The sequence below is a fragment of the Bufo gargarizans genome, chromosome 1 (assembly GCF_014858855.1).
Source record: "Bufo gargarizans isolate SCDJY-AF-19 chromosome 1, ASM1485885v1, whole genome shotgun sequence".
NCBI lineage: Eukaryota > Metazoa > Chordata > Amphibia > Anura > Bufonidae > Bufo > Bufo gargarizans.
The window spans coordinates 716,549,677-716,567,285 of record NC_058080.1 but is presented as its reverse complement, the minus strand read 5'-3'; the positions used below and the strand labels follow the sequence as shown (position 1 = coordinate 716,567,285).

Here is a 17,609-nt window from a genome sequence, read left to right as displayed (position 1 = left end):
ATGCCCAGCCCAATTTTTTCTATGTAATTACTGTATATGGCATACGTAAAAACGGAAAGGAAACACAACGGAAACAAAAAACGGAACAACGGATCCATAAAAACGGACCGCAAAACACTGAAAAAAAAGCAATACTGTCGTGTGCATGAGGCCTTAGGCCTAGTTCACACGACCGTATGGCTTTAATAGTTTTTTGCGGTCCGTTTTTCACGGATCCGTTGTTCCGTTTTTGAGTTCCGTTGTGTTTCCGTTTCGTTGTTCCGTTCCGTTTTTCCGTATGCCATGTACAGTTTACAGTAATTACATAGGAAAAATTGGGCTGGCCATAACATTTTCAATAGATGGTTCAGAAAAAACGGAACGGAAACGGAAGACATACGGATGCATTTCCGTATGTGTTCCGTTTTTTTTGCGGATCCATTGACTTGAATGGAGCCACGACCCGTGATTTACGGCCAAATATAGGACAAGCTCTATCTTTCAACGGAACGGAAAAACGGAAACGGAAGGCATACGGAACACATTCCGTTTTTTTTGCGGAACCATTGAAATGAATGGTTCCGTATACGGAACACAAAAAAACGGCCCGTACACCCGCAAAAAAAACGTTTGTGTGAACTAGGCCTTAGGCCTCATGCACACGACCGTTGTGTGCATCCGTGGCCGTTGTGCCGTTTTCCGTTTTTTTTCACGGACCCATTGACTTTCAATGGGTCCGTGGAAAAATCGGAAAATGCACCGTTTGGCAGCCGCATCCGTGAGCCGTGTTTCCTGGCCGTGAAAATAATATGACCTGTCCTATTTTTTTCACGGCCAACGGTTCACGGGCCCATTCAAGTCAATGGGTCCGTGAAAGAACACGGATGCACACAAGATTGGCATCCGTGTCCGTGATCCGTGGCCGTAGGTTTTAGTTTCATACAGACGGATCCGAAGATCCGTCTGCATAAAAGCTTTTTCAGAGCTGAGTTTTCACTTCGTGAAAACTCAGATCCGACAGTATATTCTAACACAGAGGCGTTCCCATGGTGATGGGACGCTTCTAGTTAGAATACACTACAAACTGTGTACAAGACTGCCCCCTGCTGCCTGGCAGCACCCGATCTCTTACAGGGGGATATGATAGTACAATTAACCCCATCAGGTGCGGCACCTGAAGGGGTTAATTGTACTATCATATCCCCCTGTAAGAGATCAGGGCTGCCAGGCAGCAGGGGGCAGACCCCCCCCTCCCCAGTTTGAATATCATTGTGCGGCCCCCCCTCCCCTGTTGTTAACTCGTTGGTGGCCAGTGTGCGCACCCCCCTCCCTCCCTCCCTCTATTGTTTTAATACATTGGGGCCAGTGTGCGCGCGCCCCCCCAACCCCCCCCCCCTCCCTCCCTCTATTGTAATAATAGCATTGGGGCCAGTGTGCGCACCCCCCCCCCCCGATCATCGGTGGCAGCGGAGTAGAAGATTTTCATACTTACCTGGCTGCTGGCTGCTGCGATGTCTGCGTCCGGCCGGGAGCTCCTCCTACTGGTAAGTGACAGCAATGCGCCGCACAGACCTGTCACTTACCAGTAGGAGGAGCTCCCGGCCGGACACAGATCGCAGCAGCCAGCAGCCAGGTAAGTATGAATCTTCTACTCCGCTGGCACCGATGATCGGGGGGGGGGGGGGGGGGCACACTGGCCCCAATGCTATTATTACAATAGAGGGAGGGAGGGGGGGGGGGGTTGGGGGGGCGCGCACACTGGCCCCAATGCTATTATTACAATAGAGGGAGGGAGGGGTTGGGGGGGCGCGCACACTGGCCCCAATGCTATTATTACAATAGAGGGAGGGAGGGAGGGGGGTGCGCACACTGGCCACCAACGAGTTAACAACAGGGGAGGGGGGGCCCACTGGCCACCAATGAGTTAAAAACAGGGGGGGGGGGTCTGCCCCCTGCTGCCTGGCAGCACCTGCCAGGCAGCAGGGGGCAGTCATGTACACAGTTTTTTTGTATATTCTAACCTGAAGCGTCCCCATCACCATGGGAACGCCTCTGTGTTAGAATATACTGTCGGATCTGAGGTTCACGAAGTAGCTCATATCCGACAGTATATTCTAACATAGAGGCGTTCCCATGGTGATGGGGACGCTACAAGTTAAAATATACCATCGGATTGGAGAAAACTCCAATCCGATGGTATAACAGAACTCCAGACTTTACATTGAAAGTCAATGGGGACGGATCCGTTTGAAATGGCACCATATTGTGTCAACATCAAACGGATCCGTCCCCATTGACTTGCATTGTAATTCAGGACGGATCCGTTTGGCTCCGCACGGCCAGGCGGACACCAAAATGACTTTTTTTTCATGTCCGTGGATCCTCCAAAAATCAAGGAAGACCCACGGACGGAAAAACAGTCACGGATCACGGACCCACGGACCCCGTTTTTGCGGGCCGTGAAAAAAAACTGTCGTGTGCATGAGGCCTTAGTCATATGTTTCCGGGAGGAATAGCAGAGGAATGGCACAACTATTTCATGGAGAATACAAGTATTTACTAAAACAAACATGTCAGGAAAGCTGGAGGTCCTCTAATAATGGAAAGGAAACTGCAAAGCACCACAAGACACGAGAACAATGGAGGGAAAAATAAAAAAAATGTTAAATTATATTCAGCAATTATATTCAGCCTCCCCCATTATGGGGGGAGGGGCATTAAAAAAAAAATTTGAAGGAGGGCAGGGACAGGAATGTCTGCAGCACCAAGCCTGGCAGATGCTGGGATATTGGCATCAGGCCAGCACAACGCCCTCCAGACAACACAATGCCACAGGCAGGTGCTGGGTATATCCCCAATACCACCATCCAGCAACAAAGGCACCAATATGGCGCTACCATGTCCCTCTTTTTATGGGCACCAGAATCCTTGTGGCTTTAGATGCCAATGTACCAGTGTATATTTAGCTCCTGTAACCATGTACGCTGTGGCCGGGCACATCAGCAATAAATGCATGCTGGATGGCAGGGTGTCAAGGAACGCACGGCATAGCAGATGGGTCACAGGCAGCAAGTACCGACGCTCCCCACTTAACCCTACGCTAAATATAAAGTACACAATACACTACAATATCTAGATATAACATGAAATTCCTAGAGTCATGCAACCAATCATCCAGAAATCCTAACAATCTGCCACACCCTTACGAGCTTTTTTCCCCCAGCCCAATTTTTTTTTTTTACGTCATTACTGTATATGCCATACGGAAAAACGGATGTCATTACTGTATATTCCATACGGAAAAATGGAACGGAAACAAAAAAACAAACCAAAAAAAAATTATTTTAACTGAATGTACCGGGAAAAATGGACCGCAAAATACTGAAAAAGCCATACAGTCGTGCGCAGGAGGCCTTAAAGTAGTACTCTGCCTATAGACATTCACACCCCACAGCGCCTCTTGTGACTCAATTTAGAAGTGCAACAGAGCTGGTAGAAATGTATGGCGTATGCTGGAAATAAGTGATAAGCGTCAATCTCCTGGATACCCCTTTAAGGTGGCCATACTTGTAAAGGTCTCACCCTACTATGAGGGTTGAAAAGGAGGTAGTAATAATATGAATATTTATAGTAGTAATAATAGTATTAAAGGGGTTGCCCAGCTGTTAATATTGAAGATCTATTGGCGGGGGTCCGACGCCCAGGACCCCTGCCGATCAGCTGTTTAAAGAGGAGGTGGTGCTCCATGTGAGCGCTGCTTCCTTTTCATTACATGTCGCCTCGGAGGTACAGTGCGATGACGAGTACCCGCTCTGTTCCCTTGAATAGTGCAGGTACTTGTGATTACTCCATACCGCCTCCCCACAGGGGACGAGGCGTAGTGCAAAGACCAGGAAGTGGCACTAGCATGGAGCGCCGCTGCCTACTCGTCTCACAGCTGACCGGCGGGGGTCCCAGGTGTTGGATGCCCACCGATCAGATATTGATGACCTATCCTAACGATAGGTCATCAATGTTAACACCTGGAATCCCCTTTAATAGTAGTAATAGCCATAATATTAGTCATAATAGTAATAGCCGTACCAATAGTAGTATTAATAATAGCGGTAATAATATTATAATATTAATAACAGTAAAACTGGTAATAGCAATACTGATAATAGTAAGAGGCGCAGCAGTAGTAATAATAGTACAGTTGTGACCAAAAGTTGAGACAGATTTTGGTTTTCATTTGCTGCTTCAGTGTTTTGGGATCTTTCTGTCAGATGTTTCTATGGTAACTGAAGTACAATTATGAGCATTTCATTACTTTTATTGACAAAGCCATCAGGTTTATGCAAAGACTCAATATTTCCAGTGTTGACCCTTCTTAAAGACTTCTGCAGTTCGCCCTGGCATGCTGGATGTCAGCTCCTGGGCCAAATCCTGACTGATGGCCACCTACTCTTGTCTAATCAGTGCTTCTTATCACAATTTCTATGTTTTTGTTTGTCCACCAGCTTTTTGAAGATTGACCACAGGATCTCTATGAGATTGAGATCTGGGAAGTCTCCTGGCCATGGACAAAATGTCAATGTTTTATTCACCGAGCTACTAAGTTCTCACTTCTGCCTGTGATGTGGTCTCCATCTTGCTGGAAAAAGCATTGGTCATCCCCAGATTGCTCCTGGATGGTTGGGAGAAGATGCTCTTGGAGGAGGTTTTGATCCCATTCTTTATTCATGGCAGTGTTCTTAGGGAGATTTGTGTGCGAGCCCACAGCCTTGGATGAGAAGCCACCACAGACATGAATGGTCTGAGGAGAACTCATGGCAGTGCTCACCTTTCTTCTCCAGATGTCCTCAGCAGTCTGAAGGGGGCTTCCTAAGAGAAAATAACTAGACCTCAGTCCTCTGTAGTCCAATCCTTGTACTTCCTGCAGAATGTCCGTCTGTCCTTCATGCTTTTCTTGGAGAGAAGTGGCTTCTTTGCTGCCCTTCTGGACACCAAGCCATCCTCCAAAAACCTTCGCCTCACTGTGCGTGCAGATGCCCCCACACCTCTCTGCTGCCGTTCCTGAGCAAGTTCTGCACTGGTGGTGACCCGATTCTGCAGCTGAATCCTCTTTAGGAGATGCTCCTGGTACTTGCTGGACTTCCTTCAGAGCAACTGAACCTCTCCCTATGAAGTCCTTGATGATCCAATAAATGGTTGATTTAGGTGCAAATCGTACAAGCAGCAATGTCCTTTTCTGTGAAGCCTTTTTGATACATGAAAGCAATGATAACTTCACACATTTCCTTGGAAGTAACCATGGTTAGGCCTCGTTCACATCTCCGCTTGTGGATCCGGCAGGCTGTTCCAGCACAGAGCAGGTTGACGGATCCTCTACTTCACCGCCGTCTCCCCATCGACTGCAACGCAGCGGTTTTCTTCTGGCCAAAACCCAGCATTCTTTCTGGAAATCAGCTGGATCACCGTCAGACCCCTATTGCAGTCAACGAGAATCCGGTGGTGAAGCAGAGGATCCAGCAACGCCGGCACTGTGAGATCCGGAGGGCGGCTCTGTGCCGTAATAGCCTGCCGGATCCGGAAACGGAGATGTGAACGAGGCCTTAACAGAAGAAGACAATGGGGGAGATTTATCAAACTGGTGTAAAAAAGAAAACTTAGCAACCAATCAGATTCCACCTTTCATTTTCCAAAGGAGCCGCGAAAATTTAAAGGTGGAATCTGATTGGTTGCTATGGGCGACTAAGCCAGTTCTACTGTACACCAGTTTGATAAATCTCCCCTAGTGATCCCAGTATCCCAGTCTGCTCAATCAGCAGGACAGACTGATATCAGCTGCCTTGTCCTGGTTAACACTTTCTCCTGAGCTAACAAGAAGATCACTGACACGATGTTTGCAGGACATTTTGTGGCCGGGCTGAAATGCGGAGGAAATGGGGATCTTGTGATTAATGATTTCTATTTGCAAAAATTTTTGGGAAAGGAATGAATGACGGCAACCCACTCTTCATAACTGCCGTCAAAGACTGAGGCACCAAACTTGAAATCCAAAATTAGTGTCAGTCAAACAGGTTTTGGTCACATCACCAGGGTTAGGCCTCATGCAGACAGCCGTTGCCCGGCCCGTGGCCGTATATGCGGGTGCCGGCCGTGTGCACCCTGCATCACGGATGCGGACCCATTCACTTGAATGGATCCGCAATCCGGAGCTATGGTGCGGAATGGAGGCACGGAACCCCACGGAAGAATGGATCCGTGCCTCGGCACCGTAAAAAAATGGAACATGTTCTATTTTTTTGCAGTGCGGACGGATCAGAGACCCTTTCAAGTTGCATGGGTCTTGATCCGTTCCGGCCGCCGCACTGATGTTGCCCTTGTATTGGGGACTGCAAATTGCGGTCCCCAATGCACAGAACGGCTGCACAACGGCCGTGTGCATGAGGCCTTAAAAGGGTTTTCTGAGATTTTTATCCTCAGGATAGGTCATCAGTATCTGATCGGTGGGGGTCCGACACCAGCCACCCTCACCGATCAGCTGTTTGAGAAGGGCCCAGCTCTCCTGTGTACGCCACGGCCTTCTCCCTGCTCACTAGGGATGAGCGAATCGACTTCGGATGGAACATCCGAAGTCGATTCGCATAAAACTTCGTTTCAATACTGTACGGAGCGAACGAGTAAAAAACAAATTTCCCGAGCTCGGGTTCGGTTCCAAGTGGTACCTTGGAAACGAACCCAAGTTCGGGAAATGTTTTTTTTTTTTTACAGTATAAATCAATTTCTGAAGTTATTATGCGAAGTCTCGCGAGCCAATTCACTTCAATGGGGCCGCAAAAGATGCGGACAGCACTCTGTGTGTTGTCCGCATCCGTTGCTCCGTAAAAAAAAATATAACCTGTCCTATTCTTGTCCGTTTTGCGGACAAGAATAGACAGTTATATTAAGAGCTGTCTGTGCCGTTCCGCAATTTGCAGAATGCACATGGACGCCATCCGTGTTTTGCGGACAGTCGTGTGCATGTAGCCTAATACTGTATGGAGCGCTCGTTCTGTACAGTATTGAATAAAAGTTTTATGCGAATCGACTTCGAATGTTTCATCCGAAGTCGATTCGCTCATCCCTACTGCTCACCAAACATAGCGCCATCCATTGTATAGTGGCCGTGCCCGGTATTACAGCTCAGCCTCATTCACTTCTATGGGGCTGAGCTGCTCCTAGGCCATGTGACCGATGAAAGTGACATCACTGGCCTAGGGAAAGCAGAGAGAAGACCCCGGCGCTCACAGGAGCGTCGCTGCCTTCTCAAACAGCTGATCGGCCCCTTTAATAATAGTGCAGCAGTAATAATAGTATTAATCATTATGGCAGTAATAATAGTAATAGTGGTACTAATAGCAGCAGAAATAATAGCTGTAGTAATAATATTAGTAAGCATAGTTGCAGTAATATGGGATTAGTAATAATAGTGGCGGTAATAATAGTAGTAATGATAACAGTTGTATTTATAGTAGCAGCAATGGTAATAGTTGTACTAATAGTAGCAGTAATAACAGTAATTGGAATTATAGTTGGAGTAATTCTGGGAGTGATAGTAATAGTGTAGTAACAATAGTTGTAGTAATAATAGTAGTAGTAATAGTAACATTGGTACTAATAGCAGTAATAACAGTAGTGGTACCAGTAATAACAGTAGTAATTATAGTTGAAGTAATAATAGTAATAGCAGTAGTAATAAGCAAGTTTTCTGCTGCAGTTTTGGATTCCAGGATCAGGAGTGGATGATAGTAGTAGTAGTAGTAGTAGTAGTAGTATACAAGATAGATACCACTTCTCTTCTGCTTTGAATTCCCTCCTGGTTTTGGCTTCCAAACCTGCATCAGGAAACCCTGCACAGCGTGACCGCACCCTAATAGTGGCAGCAGTAGTAACAGTGATCCTCATCTGTTAAAAGGGGTTCTGTGCCTTTAAAAGGGAAGCGGCAGTGAACGCCAGAGTTTACCAATTACACCTAATGATCGGGGCCTCGCTCGGAGAACACAGGCGCTGAGCGCTCTACGCACTGAATGAATGAGTTTGCTGCGGCTGCCTGGTAACCCGTCCTGCGGCCTCGGGCAACCACGCTCCATCTCCATGCTAGTGAAGAGGTCAATACCGGGGCCCTGTGTACTACAGGAGTACCGCTGTGATTTTTTTGGGGTCGGTACTGGTGTGCATACCTCTTTAAATGCATGAAAACTACAAGTCATTATAACAAAGTATTAGGTCAGATGACTAACCAATAATAACCCACAGCCTGCGCCAATCCCAGCCGCAGAGGGCAACCTACAGCTAGTGCCATGATGCCAACTCCCTACATATAACATGCCACCAGCAGGGCAAATTGGCATCAGTCAGCAAGCAGGGAGTGTCCAGCCTTACAGAAATAACACATAATCACTGCATAATGAAATATTTTGAAACTTTGTCATATATTTCCCGTTTCAATTTCTCACCATTTTTCAAGCTCTCTGCTTGCTGTCAGTGAACATGAACACTTGTTTACATCGAGATGCTGAAAAACTATACAGACCTCATCCTGCTCACACACAGAGAGGGTTTGTTACCATGTATCGGCGCCTTTCAGTCTGGAGTCAGAGACAGGAGAGATGTGTTTAGATGACATGGGATTTGTCCCCACTGACACACTAAACAAATCTTCAGCGGCAGGAGCAGGACTAGGTTAGGATGGGTTTGCTGACATGCAGCAGATTACTATCCACTCCGCTGGTCAATGTCCTGTGTGGGATTTTCCTGCAGTAGGTGGATGAGATTTGATAAAATGTTGCGCACTTTGCTGCCACTGTGATATCCGAAATCCGTACTGTGCGAACATGCCCTTAGGCCTCATGAACACGACCGTATGTATTTTGCGGTCCACAAAAAATACGGATGACATCTGTGTGCATTCCGTGTTTTGCGGAACGGAACAGCCGGCCCCTAATAGAACAGTACTATCGTTGTCCGTAATGCGGACAATAGGACATGTTCCATTTTTTTTTGCGGAACGGGAATACGGACATACGGAAATGGAATGCACATGGAGTAACTTCCGTTATTTTTGCGGACCCGTTGAAATGAATGGTTCCGTATATGGTTTGCAAAAAAAAAAACGGAACGGACATGGAAAGAAAATACGTTTGTGTGCAAGAGGCCTTAGGGTCAAATGGCGAATTTTAGCACTCTACATCCTAGCACAGGGGTCAGCAACCTTCAGCACTCCATCTGCTGAGAAACTACAACTCCCAGCATGCACACTTGCATTGCTGTTTTTCTAACTCCCATAGAAGTGAATGGAGCCTTCTGGGAGTTGTAGTTTCACAACAGTTGACCTAGCACAAAACTAAACATGATTCTATTCATTGACAGCAATCTGACATTTTGAAAATAAACTAAAATATAAAAGTATTTCATAGGATCCTTTGCTTCTAAAATGGTTTTCACATCTTCTAAAGTGACAACCTATAGCCAGAATATGTCACCTTATGATGGTCGGGGGTCCGACCTCCGGGACCACCACCGGTCCTGAGAATATTAGGGGCTGCAGCGCTTTTCTTTCCCAGCGATGGAGCAAAATCACTACAGAGACCCCTTTATTCTCAGGGTTGCTTGGGGGTCCCAGAGGTCAGACCCCCACCATCATAAACATGGCATATCCCAAGGACTGGAATAACGCTTTCATTCTACTATGATTACACTTTTTAGGATTTTCTAAATGATTGGAGTTAGGAGACCCCACAACCTCTGAGAAGCCGAGGGCGAGACCTCCCTGGCCTCAGGGGATCTCTCTTGGGTTGTCACCCAGCTTCAGACAGGACACAAACAATTCCTGTCCCAGTATCTCTGCATAAACCACACTTGCTGCTCTGGGAAAGCTGGGTGACAACCTCTGCAGCAGCTGCGATGGCAGCCATATTGGTTGTCAGCAGGCTTTCACTGAAACAGAATGTTTAACAAACTGGAAGAGGAGGGCGACGGGGCCCTGCCGCTATAGCTGAGCCTGGCATCTGGGTGACACATAGCTGGTGCCAGTATAAGTGATGCAGATGAATGAAGTGCACACAAGAGGTGCCAGGAGTGATGGGCATCATGTCCGGCTGAGTGCTCTGCTGCTGAATGGAGGAGACTAAACGATGACGACCGGCATGAGGAGGAGGAGACGTTGTGTCCATTCACCAGCTACAAGCCAAATGATGGGACTACAACCTGGTGGCTGCCAACAGCTGCAAAGCGGCACAGTGTTCCTGGGATGGCAGCAAAGTGACACCTTGGTCCAGTGATGCTATGGCTCAGGGACAGCAGTGAAGTAGTGGTGTGGCCCTGCAGTGCCAAAGTGGCACCGCAGCCCTGGGACGCCCGCAGGGTGCAGCCCCGGCCCTGGGACGCCCGCAGGGTGCAGCCCCGGCCCTGGGACGCCCGCAGGGTGCAGCCCCGGCCCTGGGACGCCCGCAGGGTGCAGCCCCGGCCCTGGGATGCCAGCAAAATGGTGTTGCAGCCCTGGGATGCCAACAAAGTGGCGCCGTGGCCCTGGAATGCCTGCAAAGTGGCGCTGTGGTCTTGGGATGCCAACAAAGTGGCACAGAGGCCCCTTGGATGCCAACAAAGTGGCGCCGTGGCCCTGGGATGCAAGAAAAAGTGGCACCGCGGCCTCGGGTCGCCATAAAGTCCCGCTCTAATGTTTGGAATGGAAAAAGAGTCACATCATAACACTGAGATCACGTGCGAGAGCGCATGCGCTGCGACTCCACCAAAGTCCAGGGTCTTGGGCATTAAAAAAGTTTGATGGTGCCAGTAGTGCAGCCCATGTGTCTGCCCTGGCAGTGCCATGCTGGTCAGAGCAGGGAATAGATGGAGGAGATCTCCTGGGCATCCCCTGCTCTCAGCCCCATGCGCCACCTGCCTGGGGGGGTCAGAGGTCACACAGCTGGCACTCACACCCGCACCCTAGTAAACAAAGGGAGGACACCAGCATGAGAGGGACGCGGGCAGGAGCAGCCAGCCGGGCACAGCCACGTCCACATGGGGGCAGCGACCTACCGGCCACACCTCAGGCCTCAGCCCGCGGAGAACAGTGCCAGTGACGACGGGCACAGACGGGTACGTACCTGGGCAGTGTCCTGTGAGCTCGCCCGGAAGAGCCGGCCGCTTGCTCCCTGACACTGGCAGACAGCTCCAGCCTGACACAGAGAATGCAGGAATCTGACGTCACGGCCCCGCCCCCTACAGCGCACCACGTGGGCCCAACACCGCCGCGGGACACGTCGGGAAATGTAGTCCTGACTGAGGGGAAAAGGGAGAGAGAGCTCCCTGCTATATATTACACAGAAGTCAGAACATGGAGGAGGAGGAGGAGGAGGAGAAGGAGGGTGCCGGCCAGACCGCAAGATCGCACTCCCAGATATGTCAGAAATGTGCGCAGGAATGATGGCACCTCAGGGGGACGTCACTGTCTGCGAGTATCAGCCATAGAGAAAAGCAGTGCAGACTTGTGTGAGGGGAATGTCTGCCATACTGACTGACCTTTCATTTTAGGTAGATTGTGAGATAATAATCCCAGCAGAACGTCTCCCCAATGTTACCCATATAATCCAGGCCAGAATCTCCGCCAAAAAGTATCAGGAGAGGCCAAAGTATTCAATGATGAGAGTGAGCTCCCCCTAGTGGCGACAACCGTTAGCATCATACTGGAGGTTTACCTGTGTCAGTGTCCTGTACCCCAAGTGTCAGTGTCCTGTACCCCAAGTGTCAGTGTCATTATCCTGTACCCCAAGTGTCAGTGTCCTGTACCCCAAGTGTCAGTGTCCTGTACCCCAAGTGTCAGTGTCCTGAACCCCAAGTGTCAGTGTCCTGTACCCCAAGTGTCAGTGTCCTGTACCCCAAGTGTCAGTGTCATTATCCTGTACCCCAAGTGTCAGTGTCATTGTCCTGTACCCCAAGTGTCAGTGTCCTGTACCCCAAGTGTCAGTGTCCTGTACCCCAAGTGTCATTACCCTGTACCCCAAGTGTCAGTGTCATTACCCTGTACCCCAAGTGTCAGTGTCATTATCCTGTACCCCAAGTGTCAGTGTCATTATCCTGTACCCCAAGTGTCAGTGTCATGTACCCCAAGTGTCAGTGTCCTGTACCCCAAGTGTCAGTGTCATTATCCTGTACCCCAAGTGTCAGTGTCATTATCCTGTACCCCAAGTGTCAGTGTCATGTACCCCAAGTGTCAGTGTCCTGTACCCCAAGTGTCAGTGTCATTATCCTGTACCCCAAGTGTCAGTGTCATTATCCTGTACCCCAAGTGTCAGTGTCATTATCCTGAACCCCAAGTGTCAGTGTCCTGTACCCCAAGTGTCAGTGTCATTATCCTGTGCCCCAAGTGTTAGTGTCATTATCCAGCACCCCAAGTGTCAGTGTGTCATTGTCCTTTCAGTGATGTCACTTCTGTATGGTGTCAGTGATGTCACTTCTCTATGGTGTCAGAGATGTCACTTCTCTATGGTGTCAGAGATGTCACTTCTCTATGGTGTCAGTGATGTCACTTCTCTATGTTGTCAGTGATGTCACTTCTCTATGGTGTCAGTGATGTCACTTCTCTATGGTGTCAGAGATGTCACTTCTCTATGGTGTCAGTGATGTCACTTCTCTATGGTGCCAGTGATGTCACTTCTCTATGGTGTCAGTGATGTCACTTCTATATGGTGCCAGTGATGTCACTTCTCTATGGTGCCAGTGATGTCACTTCTCTATTGTGTCAGAGATGTCACTTCTCTATGGTGTCAGAAATGTCACTTCTCTATGGTGTCAGTGATGTCACTTCTCTATGGTGTCAGTGATGTCACTTCTATATGGTGCCAGTGATGTCACTTTTCTATGGTGTCAATGATGTCACTTCTCTAGTGTCAGTGATGTCACTTCTCTATGGTGTCAGTGATGTCACTTCTCTATGGTGCCTGTGATGTCACTTCTCTATGGTGCCAGTGATGTCACTTCTCTATGGTGCCAGTGATGTCACTTCTCTATGGTGTCAGTGATGTCACTTCTCTATGGTGTCAGTGATGTCACTTCTCTATGAGGTCATGATGTTATTTTTGCCATGTCTATGAATGGAGCTGCCCTTGAAGAGGCGGTATGTGACCTCCCAGCATGCATTGCAGACCATATTTGATAGGACTGCTGGTGCTGTTGGCCGCTCACCCACCTTCCATCTTCCAGATGGGAGCAGTCATGTCCTATTAGACACAGGCTATATATAGCAGAGAGATGGGCGGGGAGGCGGGCAGCGGGGTTCTTCCTGCGCTCATCAGATGTGATGCTGGGCTCTCCATCTCATACATCTCAATGACATAAACTGGTAAATGTACCTGACAAAGACTGCGCTGCCTTAAAGGGGTCTTCCGGTTTTATGTAAATATTTCTTAGTACTTAAAATTTCTACAATTTGCTAATATACTTTGGGGGAGATTTATCAAAACTGGTGAAAAGGAAAACTGGCTTAGTTGCCCATAGCAACCAAACAGATTATACCTTTTTATTTTCAGAGCTCCTTTTGAAAATGAAAGGTGGAATCTGATTGGTTGCTATGGGCAACTAAGCCAGTTTTCCTTTTCACCAGTTTTGATAAATCTCTCCCTTTGTGTTTCAGTTCCTCACCATTTTCAAGATCTGTGTTTGCTGTCAGTGAATGGGAACACTCCTGATTGCATTCAGAGGCTGTAACCCTGTCCATAGCTAGCTTGTATCCAGTCTAGACAGCAGCTGCACACGTCTCTCTGCTGGTTTGTTACAATGTATCAGTCTGGAATGCAGGCTGTTTACCTCCCAGAGCACTGCGACAACACCCCCGTTGCACCTAAAGGGCTCATTTGCACCTTTACACAGGGCAATTATTGGGAACAAGCTTTCCTAGGAACTCTCCTTCCCAATAGTCGTCCTGATTAGGGATGAGCGAATTTTTAGAAATTCCGGTTGAGGTTACCGCAGAATTGCGTTATGGATCCTGTGAATCCGGGCCATAGCTTATGGTCCATGCTCACGGTAACCCCAACCCGAACGCAAACTTCTAAAACAGAAGTTCGCTCATCCCTAGTCCTGATTATTGACCGATGTAAAGGTACCGTTCAGGATCCATACAAAGGAGTCTGTCGTCGGCTGAACCTGCCAAGCAAGACGGCTTCAGACGACAATCTGCTGTGTGCGGGCAACTCCAGACCCTCCTCTGATAGATGATGTAAATGGGAATCTTTTCCCCCGATCCTTTGGTTCTGCCAGGAGGTAAGTCTCCACCACAGGTGTCTGTCAGCAGCTCTCTGTGCTCTCCCCAGGGGCCGAACATGTGTGTGTATGGGGGCCGAACATGTGTGTGTATGGGGGCCGAACATGTGTGTGTATGGGGGCCGAACATGTGTGTGTATGGGGGCCGAACATGTGTGTGTATGGGGGCCGAACATGTGTGTGTATGGGGGCCGAACATGTGTGTGTATGGGGGCCGAACATGTGTGTGTATGGGGGCCGAACATGTGTGTGTATGGGGGCCGAACATGTGTGTGTATGGGGGCCGAACATGTGTGTGTATGGGGGCCGAACAATTACTTGGCCGGCAGCTATTGAATGTGTCATTTATAACTGGTTCCTTCCTGTGGCACTGAGGGAGCAGAATTCGGGGCCTGGGTGCAACCACAGCCTCCGCACCCCCTGTGTTCACACCCCTGCGGTGACCTCCTTATGTCCTCTGACCACATGGCTGGGATTCTGCTTTGGTCTTATTGTTTATAGTCTCAAATGGAGGTAAACTAAATTCTGTACTCAGGGTTATTTATCTGTTTTAAGAAAATTGTGGAAAAGATCCGAATCAGAGAAATGAGCTTTATCTGACACTGCATGGCACTGGGATTAGGACTGCAACGATTCGTCCATGTAATCGATGCAGTTTCCCTGCATCGAGGATTTGTTTAAATGACGTGACCACGGAGCGTGAGTGAAGTGAAGCCTTTCACTCCCCACTCCGTGGCCTCCCGTCCGCACCGCGCTGCAGGGCCTGGCATGCACACATGTCAGCACACTGCCAGGAAAGGTAAGTATAAAGTTAGCACTAGCAGGGGCCCGGGGTGGTGGGGGTGATGGTGCTTTAAGGGGGCACTTGTGATTTGAAGGGGCTGATGGCGCTGGGGGACATGGATGACAATGGCATGGAGGGGCTGATGATATCTGATGGCACTGGGGGAGTGGGGGACATGGCATGGATAGGCTGATAATATCTGATGGCACTGGTGGAGTGGGGGACATGGCATGGATGGGCTGATAATATCTGATGGCACTGGGAGACATGGCATGATCTGATGACAGTGGGGGACATGGCATGGAGGGGCTGATAATATCTGATGGCACTGGCGGAGTGGGGGACATGGCATGGATGGGCTGATAATATCTGATGGCACTGGGAGACATGGCATGATCTGATGACACTGGGGGAGTGGGGGACATGGCATGGAGGGGCTGAACTGATGGCACTGGGGGAGTGGGGGACATGGCATGGAGGGGCTGATCTGATGGCACTGGGGGAATGGGGGACATGGTGGATGGCATGGAGGCACTGGGGAGGGGGACATGGCAATGGATGGCATGGAGGCACCGGGAAAAGGGGACATGGCTATGGAGGGGCAGATGGCACTGGAGGAGTGGGGGACATGGCATGGAGGGGCTGATCTGATGGCACTGGGGGAGTGGGGGACATGGCATTGAGGGGCTGATGGCACTGGGGGAGTGGGAGACATGGAAATTGGCAATAGATGGCATGGAAGGCTGATGGCACTGGGGGAGTGGGGGACATGGCATGGAGGGGCTGATCTGATGGCGCTGGGGGAGTGGGGGACATGGCAATTGGCAGTGGATTGCATGGAGGCACTGGGGGATTGGGGGGCATGGAAATGGATGGCATGGAGGGGCTGAAGACACTAGGGGAGTGGGGGACATGGCATGATGGGGCTGATCTGATAGCAGTGGGGGACATCACATGGCAATGGATGGCATGGAGGCACTGGGGGAGCGGGGGACATGGCAATGGATGGCATGAAGGGGCTGATGGCACTGGGGTGGGGGAGAGCTGAAGGCACTGGGGGAACAAAGCTGATAGCATGGGGGGGGCGGTGCACTTGGGCTGATCACACAGGGGGAACTAAGGGTGTTGGGGACTGATGAGTTTTTATAAAGAAAATCTGTCTATTAATTCATTTTTTCTTATTAGATTACTCGATTTCTAAAATAATCGTTTGCTGCAGCCCTAACTGGAATACATGTCATCTAGTAAATTAAATGAGATAGATAATACGGATGGATAGATAATAGATGGATAGATAGATTTGGGATAGATAGATAGATAGATAGATAGATAGATAGATAGATAGATAATATGGATAGATAGATAGATAGATAATAGATAGATAGATATAAATAGTAATGTATGGTAAATGTCTGACAGTCTCTTGCTTTTTCATGGGTTTGATTTGTTCTTCCTTCAGTTTTTCTTACCTTGTTTCCAAGGACACAGCGCGGCGTTGTTCTGAGGAAGCTCTCATCCTCCTGCATCTTACATCTGTTCAGTTATAAGACACAGGAGACTGGGCCGCAGCCGGGGACACGTCCAGCCGACATCACTGCGCCCCCAGAAGGTGCTCGCTGGACGTACAGAGTGCGGTGAGACAGGATTTGCCCAGCACACGACTGCTTATATTTTAGCTAATAGGTCACATTTAAGTGTTACATATCATCCAAATAATTTTAATGTAAGATAAAGACAACACAAGGAAACACGAACCGCAGCTTCTCAGTGATCCTTCCATTTATCGAGGATCAGTATTGATGACTTATGTCAAAACGTAATTGCCCCCTAAACTGAGTACCAGGTTGTGCCAAAATTTGCAATCCCGCGTTTGCAAAAACTTGTGATGAGTCGTCTACATCTCTGTGGGGGGATTTTGTCTTTGTGTAATTGCCAACACTGGAGGGTTTTCCAGCATAAACTGCCCCTTTAGAGTTTTGCCCCAGGATCTCAGTGGGATCCAAGTCAGGATTTTAACTCGGCCACTCCAAAATCGTTCATTTTGTTTCTTTTGAGCCATTCAGAGGTGGACTTGCTTGTGCTTTGGATCATTGTCCTGCTGTATAACACAACTGCACTTGAGTTTTAGGTCATAAACTGACGGGCAGACGTTCTCATTCAGGATTTTCTGTTGAAGAGCAGAATTCTCGGTTTTGTCAAGTCATCCAGGTCCTGCCCAAGACCATCACATCAGTCCCACCATGTTTGTGACAGGACCCAAAAACTTCCACCTCTGACTCTTCAGTCCGCAGAATATTATCTTGAAGGTCATCTAGATGATATCTGGAAAATGTGAGACAATCCTTTGTGTCCTCTTTGGTCAGTAGTGGTCTGCTACTCTTCTTTGGATTTGCACCAACAGGTTATCTGACCAATGTCTGTCCAATCAGACCAATAATTGGTGTGTATAACAAAAGATCTGTGTGTGTAAACAACCATCTGACCAATGATTGGTGATAAAATCTGTCAGATAATCTGTTGGTGTAAATGCATTTGGCCAGTGTCTTTCTTCTTGTGGAATTCT

General features: G+C 48.7%; 1 protein-coding gene across 1 annotated transcript in view; it reads right to left on the bottom strand.

Moving 5' to 3' along the window:
- The window catches only part of CTIF (cap binding complex dependent translation initiation factor), a 176,695-nt gene extending 165,468 nt beyond the window's left edge, over nucleotides 1–11,227 (bottom strand). The window contains 1 exon segment of the mRNA XM_044276324.1: nucleotides 11,109–11,227. The gene's annotated coding sequence lies outside the window, so the exon portion shown is untranslated.
- Nucleotides 11,228–17,609: the final 6,382 nt, after the last annotated feature.